Below are 18444 nucleotides of genomic sequence, written 5' to 3' on the forward strand. Positions count from 1 at the left end.
TGGTTTTCTGAAAAAACGGGCTGTGGGGGATGTTGAGACAAAGTATCTTAAAGTCTTTCATATGAGGATGTACTCAAACGACCTGCAAAATATTGAGCTGTGTCTGAGGCGTTCCCCTTTTCAGCCTTGTTTCACCACTTTTGCATAATTTCTGTTTGTGTGTCGCAAGACAGACGACTCAATTAGCAATATATGTGAGTTGCACATCGTCGAAGAAGGAATTGTAACTCACGCGTCGTGGTATGAACATTATGCAGCAACATTGTGCCGTTCTGTCTCGCACTTCCGCGCTATAGCGGGTGGTTGGAATTAACGTGTATCTACCCACGGAGGTCCAGAGTGGGCTGTAACTATTGCATGGCAGCAAAACTTGGTAGTTACGCTAATGCGTTAATCCGGAACCGATTTATGCTGAAAACAAAATTAGTTCCAATTTTGGCGATCAGGAAATCTGGCACTGTACAGCGAGTAGTCGAAGTCTCTGGTGTTCATTTTGAACAAATTGTACAAGCGGCGGTTAATAATAAAATTAACATTATGCATTTCTCACCTGTTTGACCTTTTCTGCCCACATCCCATTCCTAATACATCACATAAATTATGCAACCTTTTCTATACATCTTTCTTGCATTCACTGCCCAGATTTGCACCTGGTGGAAGTAATTTTGTTTTTCCGCATTAATGCATTACAATATCTACTAAGTTTCGCTGCCATACGGTAATTACAGCCCACACTGGACGTCTGTGAATTTCTGCACTTCAATTATAGCCACCGGGCATGTTTACAAAATAACGTTGTATCAATAATATTATAACACCGAGCGTGTTAGAGTCACTTAAAAGGGAAGTGCTCTGTGCCCATGCGTAACACGATTAACGAAGCCCTAGCGGCAAATATCAGTCGTACCATTGTTAACGTGGTTAGTGGGCATTATTGACATTTGCTGTAGGGTCGGTGGCAGCTCATATGCCTACAAGCTACTGCGACCTCTCGGGCACGTATAGTATCGCTTACTGTGTATAGATATTTGGAGAGTGACATCCGTTGCTAGGTGACTTACTGTACTTGTTTATTCCACTGTTACGGCAGATGCAGGTTTACTTGATTAAACCTTTGTAAACTCGCTGTAAAGTCTCTGTGGCAAGGATCCAGCTTAACCACAACTTTAAGTGGTCTGTCAGTCCATTACAGAAATAACTGGAGATTTGTACAGTTTCCACATTAATACGAGTCACCTTAGGTTATATATTGTTGTAGGACACATGCGAATGGCTGCTTGTCGCACTAAACCGGTCGTCTAATAAATTTTACTACACAAGTAACACTGTACCCCTCAGCTCTTGCTATTGCTCTGTAACACCGTTGAAAAACTTTCCTTGAAAACATTGCCTCACAAGGACATATCATTTGACGAAGCCTGCCCGCCCCCCTCCCACACCCGTAGACATTAGTTGCCTCTACTTTTGTCGTTACTTATTTTAGTCACGTCGTAAATATGAAAGTCCCCTTCCGTAGCAAAAGTGTAGTGTCCATGCTTTTTCACACCGTGGATCTGGGTTCGATTACTGGTGACGGCACCAATTTCATTGACATTCTCGTCACTGAAATGGAGTCAGATGAAAATATTTTCACCAAGCTGTGAACCACGTGAGATTTATTCCTTACTTATTTATGAACATTAGAATAGAAATTTTGTTAAAATGTATGCAATATGGGTCACAATTAGCAGCGAAAGCTGACACGGATGAAGGTATACGATAATAACAGCAAAAACGGTCCAGTAAACATGGGTCCGCAAACGACCCATTTCCGAGATAACTGCGAGTCGTTACGAGACATCGCTGACCTCTGCTTAATAGATTGCTCTAGTTAGTAAAAATGAAAGAGGAATTGTCGTTGAATAGGAATCCCTGTAGGACAAGAAATACTGCATACTCTGGTTTTCGCTGACGACCAGCTCCTTATAGCGGGAGACAAAGAGGAATCCTGTTACATTTGCAGGAAACTGTATGAAGACTACGCAAAATGGAGACTGACAATAAACACAGAAAAGACAGAATACGTGATAATGGCTGAAGATCATCGAGAAGATTTGGACGTAGAATCCTAGCACATTGAAAATGTTGTACATTTAAATACTTGCTAGAGTATGGGAGAGAGTGTCACAGAAATGATACAGGATTTGGGCTGGAAATCATTAAAAGAAAGGCGTTTTTCGTTGCGACGGAATCTTCTCACGAAATTCCAATCACCAACTTTCTCCTCCGAATGCGAAAATATTTTGTTGACACCGACCCACATAGGGCGGAACGATCACCACGATAAAATAAGGGAAATCAGAGCTCGTACGGAAAGATATTGGTGTTCATTCTTTCCGCGCGCTATACGAGGTTGGAACAATACACAATTGTGAAGGTGGTTCGATGAACCTTCTGCCAGGCACTTAAATGTGATTTGCAGAGTATCCATGTAGATGTAGATGTAGACTTGGGAGTCACAGTTACAACAAAAGAAAGCAGTACACAAGGCATCACAAACAATAGTATGCAAGAAAAAAGAGTAAATGGTCAGCTTAAGTCCTTGCTATGGAGTGACAAAAATATAAACAGAACAAAGGACTTTGTATAAAGGTCAGTCGTAGAGAATATGACCACACAGGGCGCAGAATTATGGGAGCTAACCCGAAAGGAGGGAAATAAAATTATGTCGCTTCAGATGAATTAGGCATCATCAGTGGTCTGTAAAATAAAAGATAACTGTTTAGCTATACATTTTGTTATAATACATGTAGTGTTTCCTGGCAGCACGTTAATAACCCTGAAGAGTGAATGTACCCACTCCGCTCGTGCATAACACGTGATGGATGAAAATTACCACCATACTGGGATAAGAACAGAAATGACAATCTTATGCCATAAACACAAAATAAAGTGAGTGCCCACTCTCCAGGAAGTGCATTTCATACAGATGATCGTAAAGAAGAATGGATATATGCTCAATAATCAAGAAAGCAATAACAATATTGCCACTATTTCACAACTTACCATTCTGCCTCCCTTCCTTCCCTCCTGAACACCCTACTCCCCCAGTATCCCCTACAGCCTCCATGATCCCTCAGTCAGCCCTACAGCAAGGTCATGTGTAGTTTGCAGCAACAAAAGTAATTTCTAGTGAAATGCATAACTCTGAACTGCAATCAATTGGAAATCTGTGTTGTATTCATATAGTGTCTCCACAAGAATAATGGACACACAAAAACCATAGGAAACATAAGTTAGGAGACAAATCACAATTTTATTACTATATGTTATGTTAACTGGGGACCTAGAAACGACGGAGAGGCTCCGTCCCCGCTGCAGCCGCAGTGATCCGCAACCCTACGACGACTATCGCAGTCCACTTCACCCCTCCGCCGCCCCATACCGAACCCAGGGATATTGTGCGGTTCGGCCCCCGGTGGACCCCCCAGGGAACGTCTAACACCAGACGAGTGTGGCCCCTACGTTCGCGTGGTAGAGTAATAGTGGTGTACGCGTACGTGCAGAACTTGTTTGCGCAGCAATCGCCGACATAGTGTAGCTGAGGCGGAATAAGGGCAACCAGCCCGCATTCGCCGAGGCAGATGGAAAACCGCCTAAAAACCATCCACAGACTGGCCGGCACACCGGACCTCGACACAAATCCGCCGGGCGGATTTGTGTCGGGGACCGGCGCTCCTTCCCGCCCGGAAAGCAGTGCGTTAGACCGCACGGCCAACCGGGCGGGCTTTATTACTGTAAATAGTAAGAGAACCTGGATGTGATGCTAGGAAAAATCCATTCTTCAATAATATTTCACGAAATCCACTAAACGTAGTCCGAGTGCTATACGATTTTCGGGTATTACACGTTTTCAACACAGGGCAATTACACAGTCCAGTCACATTAACGTGCTGTAATAAGCCTTCACAGCATGCTGTTCGTCAGCAATGAAGGCTGGAATTTGCATACTAATACCGCATCTGGACGTCCATTGCGTGGCGACAGGAGGCCTTTTCAGATGAGCCACGTTTAATACTTCATCGGACGGATGACCGTTGGCGTGAATGGTGTGAAACGTCTGGAAGCAAACACCTTACATTCCCTAGGTAATCTCGCCATTCTGGAAGGTACAGTGGATAAACACAAATATTCATCCATCCTTGGGGACATATCCAGCCCTTCATGCAGTTTGTTTTTTCTCGGCTCGATGGCATCTACCAACAGGACAACACAACGTGTCAGACAGCTCACAAGTGTACGTGCGTCGTTCGAAGAGCAGTAGAATGAGGTTACCGTGTTCCTCTGGCAACCAAAGTCCCGGATTTAAATCGAGTCGAGAATATGTGGGATCACCCCAGTCGGGCTGTTCGCGCCATGGATCCTCAGTCGAGAAATCTAGGCAGCTGGCCACGGCACTAAATTAAAGTGCCCTGCCACGTTTTTCTGCCTGCGTAAGAAGGCAGATGTCAGGAACTACTGTAGGGATTTTCATACGGTTTTCGTTGATAGATAGACTGGTTCCCGAGGAAGTATTGTGCATATAACTTATTGCCGCTACGCCAGACAAATCGTCCTGCTGTAGATACTTAGTACTACTCTTGCGAAGCCAGGGCTGGTAGCTAGCAGCTAAATAGAGGAGTTGATACGGCGCATTTAAAAACTAAGAAAAGTTCATGAAAACATAAAAACTTCTAGTTAGTTTACTACTACGGATAGATCACGAATGTTTAACACATGCTAAAGATCTTTATTACAGTCCTACAACGGCAACCTACGACATGATTGACTCTGCAACTGTCTCCGATGCTCTGACGTCGCCCTAGACTCTTGCGTGACTCTCAGCGAATACCCATTCCTACGATCAAGTTACTTCTTCATTCAGAGAACTCAGCCACTTATACGCAAGGCGTCAGCGGGATTGCCACGCATCACATTGCTGTAGCAATACGAGGAAATGCTCAGAAGTGACGTCGTACAGACTTGCTCTCTGACATACCATTCTATTTTCAGCGACACCAGCTCTACATTGTTTTCCTTTCCTCCTGGTGTCCCAAGTACTTACGCCACATTTTTTTTTTCCGAAAGCTTGTAGAAGTTACTTGAAACACAAAAGTATGTACATATTGACAGCTTTGTCCATGGTTTACATCTTCTTACACACTGCGCACGTCAATGTACAGCACATGTTAGAGGGTACTTCTATTACTCCTGGTCATTTTACCTTTCCTGTTCCACTCGCAAATGGAACGAGAGAAACATTATTGCCTGAATGCGTCAGTAAGACTCCTTTCCTCCCTGATTTTGTTCTTGCAGTCATTAAACGAGATGAATGTTGGAGGCAACGGAGTCGTTTGCTGTCTGTTGCAAACGGCAGTTCTCTAAACTTCCTCAATAGCGTTTCATTAAAAGATCGGCTTCTTCCCTTCAAGGATTCTGATCTAAGCTCACAAGGCATTTCCGTAACACTCTCGTACTGACTGAACCGATCGGAGACAAATCTAGCACGCTTCTGAATTACTAAGATTTCTTCCATTAATCTGACCTGTTGGAGATCCCAAACACTTGAGAAGTACTCAAGAATGGGTAGTACAAGCATTCTGTAAGCGATCTCTTTTACCGTTGCGCTACACTTTGACAGAACTCTCCCAACAAATCGTAGTTGCTCGTTCGCTTTCTGGACTACTAATGATATTTGCTAGTTTCACTTCATGCCGTTTCACGACGTTACACATAATCAGTGAAGCACCATATCATTCTAACATAACAGGAATCCACAGTGAGATTTTCACTCAGCAGCGGAGTGTACGCTGATATGAAACTTCCTGCAGATTAAAACTGTGTGCCGGACCGAGACTCGAACTCGGGACCTTTGCCTTTCGCGGGCAAGTGCTCTACCATCTGAGCTACCCAAGCACGACTTATGACCCGTCCCCACAGCTCCAATTCTGCCAGTACCTCCTCTCCTACCTTCCAAACTTCACAGAAGCTCTTCCGCGAACCTTGCAGAAATAGCACTTCTGGAAGAAAGGATATCGCGGATACATCCCCCAGGCTGTGGCTAAGCCATGTCTCCGCACTATCCTTTCTTCCAGGAGTGCCCGCGAAAGGCAAAGGTGCCGAGTTCGAGTTTCGGTCAGCCACACAGTTTTAAACTGCCAGGAAGTTTCATAACAGGAATGTTTCTCTACCCATAGGCATTATATTGCATTTATTCACGTTTAACGCAAACATTTAATGCACCAAATCGATATGCAGTCAAAGTCATCCTGAATCCTCTTATACTCACCTCAAGGCGACACGCTCCCGTACACATCTGCATCATCAGCATTATGAATAATATCTTATGTCACTATTGCCTGGAAGACGCCAAGGTGTAGGTTTTACCTCCTAGTCGGGACGGATTTTCCTCCTCCACTTGTACAAATGTGAGTGTTGTATCTGATGTGTATATTGTCGAGTGCAGGTTACAGTAATGGATGTATGTATACTGTGGCGTTATGTTTGTTTTGTATGGTAATGAGAAAAGGAGAAGGTGCAGATAGCCCACTTCTCTCGGCACTGAGGCGGGACATCACGGAGCAGGAGGTAGCCGTGTGTCACCCAAGCGTGGCCAAAGCTGAGCCGACAGAAAACCACAGAGTCCCTGCGAGAGGTCGGTCCACACATTCGTAGTCTCCTTAATGGCACGCAGTTTGTTGTGCGTACTGAGATGATGCCATTCCGTCTCCCAAAGCCGCAAACCTTGAGGCGTAGTACTGATCGCAAGTCGATCTCCATAAGCGGTTTCCGTCAAGCCTGTTTGGCCAGCTGTCGGCAAGTTCGTTGCCTGGTATTCCGACGTGATCTGGCGTCCAGACAAACACCACTGAACGACTGGACCGTTCCAGGGCTTAGATGGACTCCTGTATGGTCGCTACCAAAGGATGACGAGGGTAGCACTGGTCGATAGCTTGTAGGCTGCTCAAGGAGTCAGTACACAGAAGAAACGACTCCCTAGGGTATGACGGGATGTGCTCAAGAGCACGGGATACAGCCACCAGCTCGGCCGTGGAAACACTGCAGTCATCGGGCAAGGAATGCTGTTCAGTATGTCCTCCATGAACATACGCCAAGCCGACGTCATCATCAGCCATCGAGCCGTCGCTGTAAACCACTTCATGGCCTCGGTACATGTGAAGAATCAAAAGAAGTGGCAGCGGAGAGCCGCGGGGTTAACTGAGTCCTTAGGGCCAAGAGAAAGGTCCAGGTGAAGCCGCGGCCTAGGTGTACACCATAGACGTGTACGTCAATGGACCTCAGGTACAGGTGGTAAAGCCAAGGACTCCAGTTCGGAAAGAAGGGGTCGGATACGAACTGTAATTGGAAGCCCTGACCTGGGCCGCCAATGAGGGAGATAAACTGCTGTGGGTGGGAAAAGGAAACGGTAATTCGGATGCGCAGGAGAACTACGAACGTGTGCAACGTAACTGGCCATCAGTTGTGCACGCCTAACCTTCAATGGAGGGACTTCGGCCTCGACCATGACGCTTGTCACGGGATTCGTCCTGAAAGATCCTGTCGCTAGGCGAACGCCACAGTGGTGCACTGGGCCGAGCAAACGCACGCTGAGGGCGCCGCCGAACCATGAACCAGACTCCCATAGTCAATGCGGGACTGAACAAGGGCTCTGTAGAGCTCCAGCACCGTAGAGCGATCTACACCCCAGATGGTGTTGCTCAGGCAGCGGAGGGCACTGAGGTGCTGCAACATTTCCGCTTAAACTGACGAAGGTGGAAGCCAAGTCAATCAGGCGTCGAAAACCAGTCCTAAGAATCGATATGGCTCCACTACAGTGAGTGGATCGTCATTAAAGTAAAGTTCTGGTTCCGGATGAACGCTACGACGCCGACTTAAGTGCATAACACACGACTTTGTGACCAGAAACTGGAAACCGTGGGCTAGAGCCCATGATTGTGCCTTGTGGATGGCTCCCTGCAGGCGCCGCTCAGCAACACCAGTACTGGTGGAGCAGAAGTCGTCTGCATACAGAGAAGGTGAGACGGACGGCCCTACAGCTGCTGCTACACCATTAATGGTCACTTTTTTTTTTTTTTTTTTTTGTCATCAGTCTACTGACTGGTTTGATGCGGCCTGCCACGAATTCCTTTCCTGTGCTAACCTCTTCATCTCAGAGTAGCACTTGCAACCTACGTCCTCAATTATTTGCTTGACGTATTCCAATCTCTGTCTTCCTCTACAGTTTTTGCCCTCTACAGCTCCCTCTAGTACCATGGAAGTCTTTCCCTCATGTCTTAGCAGATGTCCTATCATCCTGTCCCTTCTCCTTATCAGTGTTTTCCACATATTTCTTTCCTCTCCGTTTCTGCGTAGAACCTCCTCATTCCTTACCTTATCAGTCCACCTAATTTTCAACATTCGTCTATAGCACCACATCTCAAATGCTTCGATTCTCTTCTGTTCCGGTTTTCCCACAGTCCAGGTTTCACTACCATACAATGCTGTACTCCAGACGTACATCCTCAGAAATTTCTTCCTCAAATTAAGGCCGGTATTTGATATTAGTAGACTTCTCTTGGCCAGAAATGGCTTTTTTGCCATAGCGAGTCTGCTTTTGATGTCCTCCTTGCTCCGTCCGTCATTGGTTATTTTACTGCCTAGGTAGCAGAATTCCTTAACTTCATTGACTTCGTGACCATCAATCCTGACGTTAAGTTTCTCGCTGTTCTCATTTCTACTACTTCTCATTACCTTCGTCTTTCTCCGATTTACTCTCAAACCATACTGTGTACTGTGTACTGTTCATTCCGTTCAGCAGATCATTTAATTCTTCTTCACTTTCACTCAGGATAGCAATCTCATCAGCGAATCGTATCATTGATATCCTTTCACCTTGTATTTTAATTCCACTCCCGAATCTTTCTTTTATTTCCATCATTGCTTCCTCGATGTACAGATTGAAGAGTAGGGGCGAAAGGCTTATTATTCCCTCTTGGTTGTTGTACATATTGTATATGACCCGTCTCTCCCTATAGCTTACCCCTACTTTTTTCAGAATCTCGAAGAGCTTGCACCATTTTATATTGTCGAACGCTTTTTCCAGGTCGACAAATCCTATGAAAGTGTCTTGATTTTTCTTTAGCCTTGCTTCCATTATTAGCCGTAACGTCAGAATTGCCTCTCTCGTCCCTTTAATTTTCCTAAAGCCAAACTGATCGTCACCTAGCGCATTCTCAATTTTCTTTTCCATTCTTCTGTATATTATTCTTGTAAGCAGCTTCGATGCATGAGCTGTTAAGCTGATTGTGCGATAATTTTCGCACTTGTCAGCTCTTGCCGTCTTCGGAATTGTGTGGATGATGCTTTTCCTAAAGTCAGATGGTATATCGCCAGACTCATATATTCTACACACCAACGTGAATAGTCGTTTTGTTGCCACTTCCCCTATTGATTTTAGAAATTCTGATGGAATGTTATCTATCCCTTCTGCCTTATTTGACCGTAAGTCCTCCAAAGCTCTTTTAAATTCCGATTCTAATACAGGATCCCCTATCTCTTCTAAATCGAATCCTGTTTCTTCTTCTATCACATCAGACAAATCTTCACCCTCATAGAGGCTTTCAATGTATTCTTTCCACCTATCTGCTCTCTCCTCTGCATTTAACAGTGGCGTTCCCGTTGCACTCTTAATGTTACCACCGTTGCTTTTAATGTCACCAAAGGTTGTTTTGACTTTCCTGTATGCTGAGTCTGTCCTTCCAACAATCATATCTTTTTCGATGTCTTCACATTTTTCCTGCTTCCTTGCACATCCTATTTATTTCATTCCTCAGCGACTTGTATTTCTGTATTCCTGATTTTCCCGGAACATGTTTGTACTTCCTCCTTTCACCAATCAACTGAAGTATTTCTTCTGTTACCCATGGTTTCTTCGCAGCTACCTTCTTTGTACCTATGTTTTCCTTCCCAACTTCTGTGATGGCCCTTTTTAGAGATGTCCATTCGTCTTCAACTGTACTGCCTACTGCGCTATTCCTTATTGCTGTATCTATAGCGTTAGAGAACTTCAAACGTATCTCGTCATTCCTTAGTACTTCCGTATCCAACTTCTTTGCGTATTGATTCTTCCTGACTAATGTCTTGAACTTCAGCCTACTCTTCATCACTAATATATTGTGATCTGAGTCTATATCTGCTCCTGGGTACGCCTTACAATCCAGTATCTGTTTCGGAATCTCTGTCTGACCATGATGTAACCTAATTGAAATCTTCCGTATCTCCCGGCCTTTTCCAAGTATACCTCCTCCTCTTGTGATTCTTGAACAGGGTATTCGCTATTACTAGCTGAAACTTGTTACAGAACTCAATTAGTCTTTCTCCTCTTTCATTCCTTGTCCCAAACCCATATTCTCCTGTAACCTTTTCTTCTACTCCTTCCCCTACAACTGCATTCCAGTCGCCCATGACTATTAGATTTTCGTCCCCCTTTATATACTTCATTACCGTTTCAACATCCTCATACACTTTCTCTATCTGTTCATCTTCAGCTTGCGACGTCGGCATGTATACCTGAACTATCGTTGTCGGTGTTGGTCTGCTGTCGATTCTGATTAGAACAACCCGGTCACTGAACTGTTCACAGTAACACACCCTCTGCCCTACCTTCCTATTCATAACGAATCCTACACCTGTTATACCATTTTGTGCTGCTGTTGATATTACCCGATACTCATCTGATCAGAAATCCTTGTCTTCCTTCCACTTCACTTCACTGACCCCTACTATATCTAGATTGAGCCTTTGCATTTCCCTTTTAAGATTTTCTAGTTTCCCTACCACGTTCAAGCTTCTGACATTACATGCCCCGACTCGTAGAACGTTATCCTTTCGTAGATTATTCAATCTTTTTCTCATGGTAACCTCCCCCTTGGCAGTCCCCTCCCGGAGATCCGAATGGGGGACTATTCCGGAATCTTTTGCCAATGGAGAGGTCATCATGACACTTCTTCAATTACAGGCCACATGTCCTGTGGATACACGTTACGTGTCTTTAATGCAGTGGTTTCCATAGCCTTCTGCATCCTCATGTCGTTGATCATTGCTGATTCTTCCGCCTTTAGGGGCAATTTCCCACCCCTAGGACAAGAGAGTGCCCTGAACCTCTATCCGCTCCTCCGCCCTCTTTGACAAGGCCGTTGGCAGAATGAGGCTGAGAGACAGGAAATTCTGGATAAAAATCGGGAGCGGGCCTCGGCGACCTCACTTGTGTAATGTGGCAAGGATATGATGTCGCCAGGTGGCGTCATACACTTTTCGTAAATCAAAAAAAGACGGCAGCCAGGTATTGGAGTCTGGAAAAGGGTGTTTGGATGGCAGACTGGAGGGACACAAGATTATCAGTAGTAGAGCGATCCTGGCGGAAGCTGCCATGAAATGGAGCCAATAGGCCACGTGACTCCAGGACCCAACCCAACCGCTGACACACCATACCTTCTAGCAGCTTATAAAGAACGTTGGTGAGGCTGATGGGCCGATAGCTATCCACATCAAGCGGGTTTTTACCAGGTTTTAGCATCGGAATGATGGTGCTCTCCCGCCACTCCGAGGGAAAGACGCCAACGCACCAGATGCGATTGAAGATGACGAGGAGGTGTCGCTTGTAGTCAGATGAGAGATGTTTAATCATCTGACTGTGGATCCGATCTGGCTCAGGAGCTGTGTCAGGACAATGTGCAATGGCACTGAGGAGCTCCCACTCTGTAAATGGGGCGTTATAATATTCACTGTGGCGTGTAGTGAACTAGAGGACTTTCCCTTCCAGCCGCCGTTTGGGAGTGCGGAAGGCTGGGGGCTAGTTCTCTGATGCAGAGGCTCGAGCACAGTGCTCAGCAAAGTGCTCGGCAATCGCGTTTGCGTCGGTAGATAACACGGCATTTATGTGAACACTGTAGAGCTCGCCGACGCTCCTTGCTTCAGCGACTTCCGGCGACCACCAAGGGACTGACTTTCTCCGGGGGCACCCTAAAGAGCGAGGGATCGCGTTTTCTCCCTCAGAAACGATTGTTGTAATCACCTGCTCAACCATCACATCGTTGTTACCGAGTGGGTGAAATTCAATGGTGGCAGCTGTGGTGAAAGTTTCACAGTCCGTCTTGTTTAAAGCCCATCTGGACAGGCGTCCGTGGGCCTGACGCCAGAGCAGTGACAGGAAGATGGGGAAGTCGTCACTACCCCACAGGTCGTCATGTGCTCTCCAGTGGATAGAGGGAGAAGTCCTGGGCTGCAAATTGATAAATCAGTGGCGGCGTAACTACCATGAGCCACACTAAAATGTGTGGTGGCCCCAGTAAGAAGCAGATGTCGAACTGAGACAGTAAAGTTTCGACATCTCTGCCTCGGCCAGTAAGCACAGGGCCACCTCGTGGGAGATTTAGGGAGTTGATCAATCAGTGCAGCTAATATATTCAGCGGTACTGCACCATTTGGAGGAAGATATACGTTGCAGACAGTTATTTCCTGCGTCGTCCTTATTCTGACAGCTACAGCTTCAATAGGGGTTTGAAGGGGCTCAGTTTCACTACAGACTGAGTTTACGACACAAACGCAAACTCCACATGACACTCGATTATAGTCGCTACGGTTCCTGTAATATCCCTTATAATCACAGAGGGCAGGGGTCTACATTGCCAGGAACCAGGTTTCCTGAGGGCAATGCAGAAAGCAGCTGCAAAGCTTAACAGTTGCCATAGCTCAGCCAGGTGGTGGAAAAATTCCACTGGAGGGTGACGTCATCGTGGGACTGGGAAGGCATGGAACATTCAATGAGGCAGTTTACACCTCAGGATCACCTGCTGCCACCGACTTATTGCCTGAACAGTCTATATCCATTGTGTCTGAGGGTCTGGCGAGATCTAGGTCCTCAGTCGATGCCAGAATCTCCACCTCATCCTCAGGTGTAGAGCTTGTAGGTAGCGGTGGTGTGGGTGCCACCACAATTCCCTTTGTCTTGGGGGTCTTTGCAAAAACAGACACAATGTCTGATGGGATAACCGCAATCAGCGGTTTTACAGTGTTACTTATAATCTGTCTTGATTGAATAAAATGTTTTTTCACATGACCGGTTTCTGTTCCTCTAGAACCATCTTCAGATCTGCAGTTTCGGTTACAGGAGTAACCCGTCCACACACCGCAACCTTCAAATGCTGCGTCACATTAGACACAGTATGTGAAGGTTGCGGTGTGTGGACGGTCTACTTCTGTAACCGAAATTGCAGACCTGAAGATGGTTCTAGAGGAACCGAAACAGGTCATGTGAATAAACATTTTATGCAATCAAGAAGTGTTATAAGTAATATTGTAAAACTTGGGGATCTTCTTTTTGGATTTCTCTCGCTGTTACGTGGGTTTCCCTGGCTGGGAGGATTTCACTGATTCAGTCTCCAGGACTGAGGGTGAGTGTGATGCCCAACGATCAGCTGCTTTTGGGCCCTTCAGCCAATGGCGAGTGTCATCTTTCCCACTAGCAGAAACCGGGGAAGGGAGTGAGCTGAGGGACCCCTTCCTAGCGAGAGGAGCCGAACAAGTTGTACACTTCTCCAGCTTAGAAGTGGGGACGGACGTCCACAATGTTTGGGGGGGGGGGAGTGTTTCTCCTGAATTAAGTAGTGCAGGAGCAACAGGGAGAGAAGTGCCCCCCACCCCTCCATCAAGGGGACAGGTGTAGTCTTCTGGCTCTGAGAGTTGACTGGAATCGGCGGAGCTGATGGGGCTAGAACTGTTGCAGCGGTGGCGTAAGACGATGTCATGCGTACAGGATGTAGCCTCAGTGTAGGTCAGACGGTCCAGGGTCTTATACTCCATTATTTTCCTTTCGTTTTGGAGAATCCTGTAGTCTGGTGAGCAAAGCAAATGGTGCTCTCCGCAGTTGACACAGATGGGAGGCGGGCACATGGAGTATTGGGATGTGATGGGCGTCTGCAATGTCGACATGTGATGCTGGAAGTTCAGTGGGAAGACATATGGCCGAGCTTCCAGCATTCAAAGCACCACATTGGGGGAGGGATATAGGGCTTTACATCACAGTGGTAGACGATAACCTTGACCTTCTCGAGTACAGTATCACGCTCAACGGCCAAGATGAAGGCATCGATGGCAGCCTGATTATCCCTCAGATGCCGGTGGACACGCCAAACGAAATGTACACCTCATCGTTTTGAATTGGCGTGCAGCTCATCGTCAGACTGCAAAAGAAGGTCCCTGTGAAATATGATCTCCTGATCATATTTAAACTCTTTTGGGGCGTGATGGTTACGGAAACATCCCCCAGCTTGTCACAAGCGAGTAACGCCCGTGACTGGGCAGAGAATGCTGTTTTGAATCAAGTTTGACCCAGATCTCATTTTGGACAAGCCCTCCATCTCCCCAAACTTGTCCTCTACATGCTCAACGAAAAAACTGAGGCGTCATCGTCATGAAAGATTCCCCATCAGCTGTCGAACATGCAAGGTACCAGGGCGAATAAGAGCCGGTGCCATCCTTAGCCTGATGTTCCTCCCATGGTGTGGCAAGGGAGGGGAACGATTTGGGGTCATACTTATGTGCGTTTAATTGAGCCTGTGAATGCTTAGAAACTGCTGGTATTTGACCACCGGCAAGAGATGATGTGCTACGCTTCATCGCATGTCATCTGACCTGATAGCACTCACTCTGACCAGTGCCCACCCCACGGGCGCCACCCAGCCGAAGCAAAGGCCCCCTGGCAGGATGGCCATTGCTGGGAATCCCGATGTCCCAGAGGGATGGGCATCTACCCCCTGGCATACGTGGAGAGTTAATGGCGCAGCCATCAGCAGAGCGATCCCTGTGTGGTCGGGGGGCTACAGCCAACAGGGTACATAGCGGCCCCACCACAATGGACTGGCTACCATGCTGGATATCAGGTGCAAACAAGTCCATTACCATCGTCAGCGCAAAAAACGATACTGCACAGTGGATGGAGGGTGACCTCGCACAACAGCTGGAAAATGAGCGGAAGTGCAGATCCCTGTCGACATAGGATGCGAAAGGTCTCAGCGTGCAATGGACACGATGCACCATGTAAGGTGCTCTTCCCCAACTGGCTCGCTCTTCGGGAAAATTTTGAAATATGGAGTTCAAACCCTACAGGGGCCCATAACATAAAGGCCGAAACATGTGAGACTCCTTTTAATCGCCTCTTACGACAGGCAGGAATACCTCGGACCTATTCTAACCCCTGGACTCGCAGGTGGGGGTACTGTATTGACCGTAACAGATGTTGAAGAAAATTTTAGTCAGTAAACAAGCAAAGTAACAATCTTTTTATGCTAAATACGTGAACCTACTTAGAGAGCGTTAGTCGTCTGAAATGGAACTGAGGCACTGGCGTACCAAGTATCAGACTAGTGGCATCGATGTTGAACTGCTCAGTTTGCAATGCTTGGAAAACGTATTAGATAACATAAATAAAGAAGTCAGTCGTGAATTTCTATGTGAGTCACCCCCGTGTAGCGTCTTCATCCAAGCCATCTGGATATCTGAGGCCCTCTAGTACTGCAGTTAATTTTGTTACGCTGTGATCCAACCGGTAAGTTAAAGCTCCCCAAGGTTTCGAAAATTTCAGGTGAAGGAGCAGGAATCTGATAACTAACCTGGTACGAATGTGTACTGACGATTGTGCAACTCCTGCCCACATACATCGGATAGTCATCGTGCGAAAGCATTTCTGCGACTGTCAGAAGAAAGGAGATGTAAACCACCTGGTATTTTCCTGTAGGGTCTTCGACGTACAGCATACCGCTTGCTTCAAAATCTTGTTAAAATGAAAGTACGACTTCCATAAAGAGCTTCGGTTTTACTGTGCCATGAAGATGCTCAAATAATAACAATAATTATAATAAACGGTTTTGATATTATACGGGCTAGCAACGTGTGTACATGAAATCTGGTATACCATCAGTCGTTATATTAACAGATTAATCTTCTGGCGTGTGCTTTTCTATCTGTGTTGAGCTCCTTTTTCCATGTTCTATTTTCTCCACTGTTGATAATATGTCAAGATTCTCTAGCTGTGTGTATTGTTTTTAGGTGAATACTATAAATAATGTTTGATCACTGTACAAACTCTCTTTATATCGTGATTACTCTGTGTAAGTGTTTTCGTGTTTGTACGAAGCCATTGGCGGACTGGTACAGTAAATTCAAGTTAAAAAAACCACCCCTGTGTGATTATGGTACAGAGAACACCTTCCACATAATTTTCGGCTGCCCACGTGGTACCATATGAAAACCAGTTTACTGCTGCTCTTAGTGTTTGTGGATCACAATTACCCAGTAAGATGAGGACGATGCCCTCTTCCCCATCTCCCCCTCCTCCCTATCACTCTCCTCTCTCTCCCTCCGTCTACCTCTCTCTCTCTCTCTCTCTCTCTCTCTCTCTCTCTCTCTCTGTGTGTGTGTGTGTGTGTGTGTGTGTGTTTGTGTAAATATGTATTATATTTGTTAAAATAAGTGTTGCGCATTACAATTTGTAGAATATCATGTAACGTAGGCTGGCTGAGTCGATAATGTCCCGACGTCCTGCGTATGTCCAATGCGATTTAAGAAAACTGTAGAAACTTAATGCATGATTTTTCAGCGGTGATTTGAAGTCTTAAAGCCTTGAGGAACTCGATCTGGCCAAACTGCGGACTCCATAAAGGCTGGTTGCAGTTTTACAGAAGGTGTTCCGTTGCTAATTTTGTATCTCAGCTTCAACAGATATGGTTCTTTTTTGTTTCTCTTCGTGCATGTTTCTACACTGTACACAGGAACCTAAATAAATTTATTGTGGTCTCATTGGATGTATGAGGGACAATTTTAGCTTGTTCTTAACGTTTCATTTACGTACTGTATTGCCAGCTGACTCGTACATTTGTTGTACATTTCACAAGTAAGTCCGAATTCTGAAAGTCTCTTCCAGTTTTATTTTCAACTATACGAGTTGTAGGTATTCTTCGTTTGCTCTATGATCTACAAATATTTATTATTTCCATGCCCCAGAAATTATCGTAGACTTTTCTTCACCGTGCCATTTGCACTTTAGGATGAGTGGATGGGCCTCCATATGTTCGTGTCAATAGGCGCTGCCGTAAGATTATACGCAGCTGTCTGCACTCTCCGTTAAGTGCCTATCCATGTTCATGCTTGCGAGACAGCGGCTAGCTGGAGGAAATTACTGTTCTTAGTGTTTGCACTCATTTCTGCCACAGTAACTAAGTTAAACGCCATCAGAGCACCTACAAGGTACGGAATATTCAGATTCTAGGGGAGGAAGAAATTTAACGAGGGCAATTAATCGATCTGGCGAACGCCGCAGTGTGTTCTGACGCAACGTCACGCCATTTGCTTTCTCCGGTCATTGTGATATCTGAGGTCCTTTCAGATACAATGATCTCACCGCCGACAGTTGTTAAAATCCCACCGCAAAAACTGCTCTGTCAAGACAAGAAAACTGAAAATACCGTAGATAGAAGTCACATCACCTGCTTGAAGAAAGATCCCCCCTACCCGACCTCTGAAAGAAATGCTCACCGTTTAAAAGTAGCCTACACGAGAGAGAGAGCTGTCGCGCCTGGAATTTCCCGGTATTGTTCTTGAACGAGGAAGGCACAACTTGCTTCGTGCAGCGAATGTACAATGCCGCAATTACAGGCTCCTCATCACAGTCCCTTGTCCGGCAGAAAAGGCGGCGGCCGAATGAACTGAAGCACGCAACTCGCGCACGCCGCGACTTTTTATAGCTGACAGAAAGGCGAAAAAGCTCCGGGCGAGCGTGTATACACCGGGAAAAGTAAGCAGTCTCGAAATGATTCATTCTCTGAGTCACTAGTGCACTCAGCCACGGAATGGACTTTCACTGACTTCAGTACAACACGGCAACGTGATGGCACCCCCCTCGTTCTCATGTATTTCGTTGAAAGGTAAGGGTTCAGAGGGACAGAGTGGAAATATTACCAACGTTCTTTTTCTCTCAAAAGAACCTGTGGTGAAACGGTACTGAAACACACGTCCCCAAAAGGGTAAAAATTACGCCACAAAGGATTGCTCTCACTATTGAAAACTCAGACGATCAGAGTTTTATATTTTCACATAGTAGGAACAGTCATGAACCCCCCCTCCCTCCCCCCACCCCCCAAAGAGGTAACAAAGACGTTTAACTGCTTCACGGCAAATAAATATGTCTAGTGAAAAACCAGACCTTGTTTACGCAATATTACACTGAGGGATGTAATATACATGACGACTAGAATAAAACTGGTCTGAAAGTTTTTTCGGCATTTCGGGACATCATCACCTAACCTCCATAGAGTTCATTAGAAATTTTCCGAAATGAGTTTCAACATCGGAAACACTGTTCAACAGAAAGAC

The 18444-nt window shown here is 45.9% G+C and overlaps 1 protein-coding gene across 1 annotated transcript in view; it reads right to left on the reverse strand.

The window, feature by feature from the left end:
* Window positions 1-18444, reverse strand: part of LOC126471055 (uncharacterized) — a 633812-nt gene that overhangs the window by 377661 nt on the left and 237707 nt on the right. The window lies entirely within an intron of this gene.

The sequence above is a fragment of the Schistocerca serialis genome, chromosome 3 (assembly GCF_023864345.2).
Source record: "Schistocerca serialis cubense isolate TAMUIC-IGC-003099 chromosome 3, iqSchSeri2.2, whole genome shotgun sequence".
Taxonomy (NCBI): domain Eukaryota; kingdom Metazoa; phylum Arthropoda; class Insecta; order Orthoptera; family Acrididae; genus Schistocerca; species Schistocerca serialis.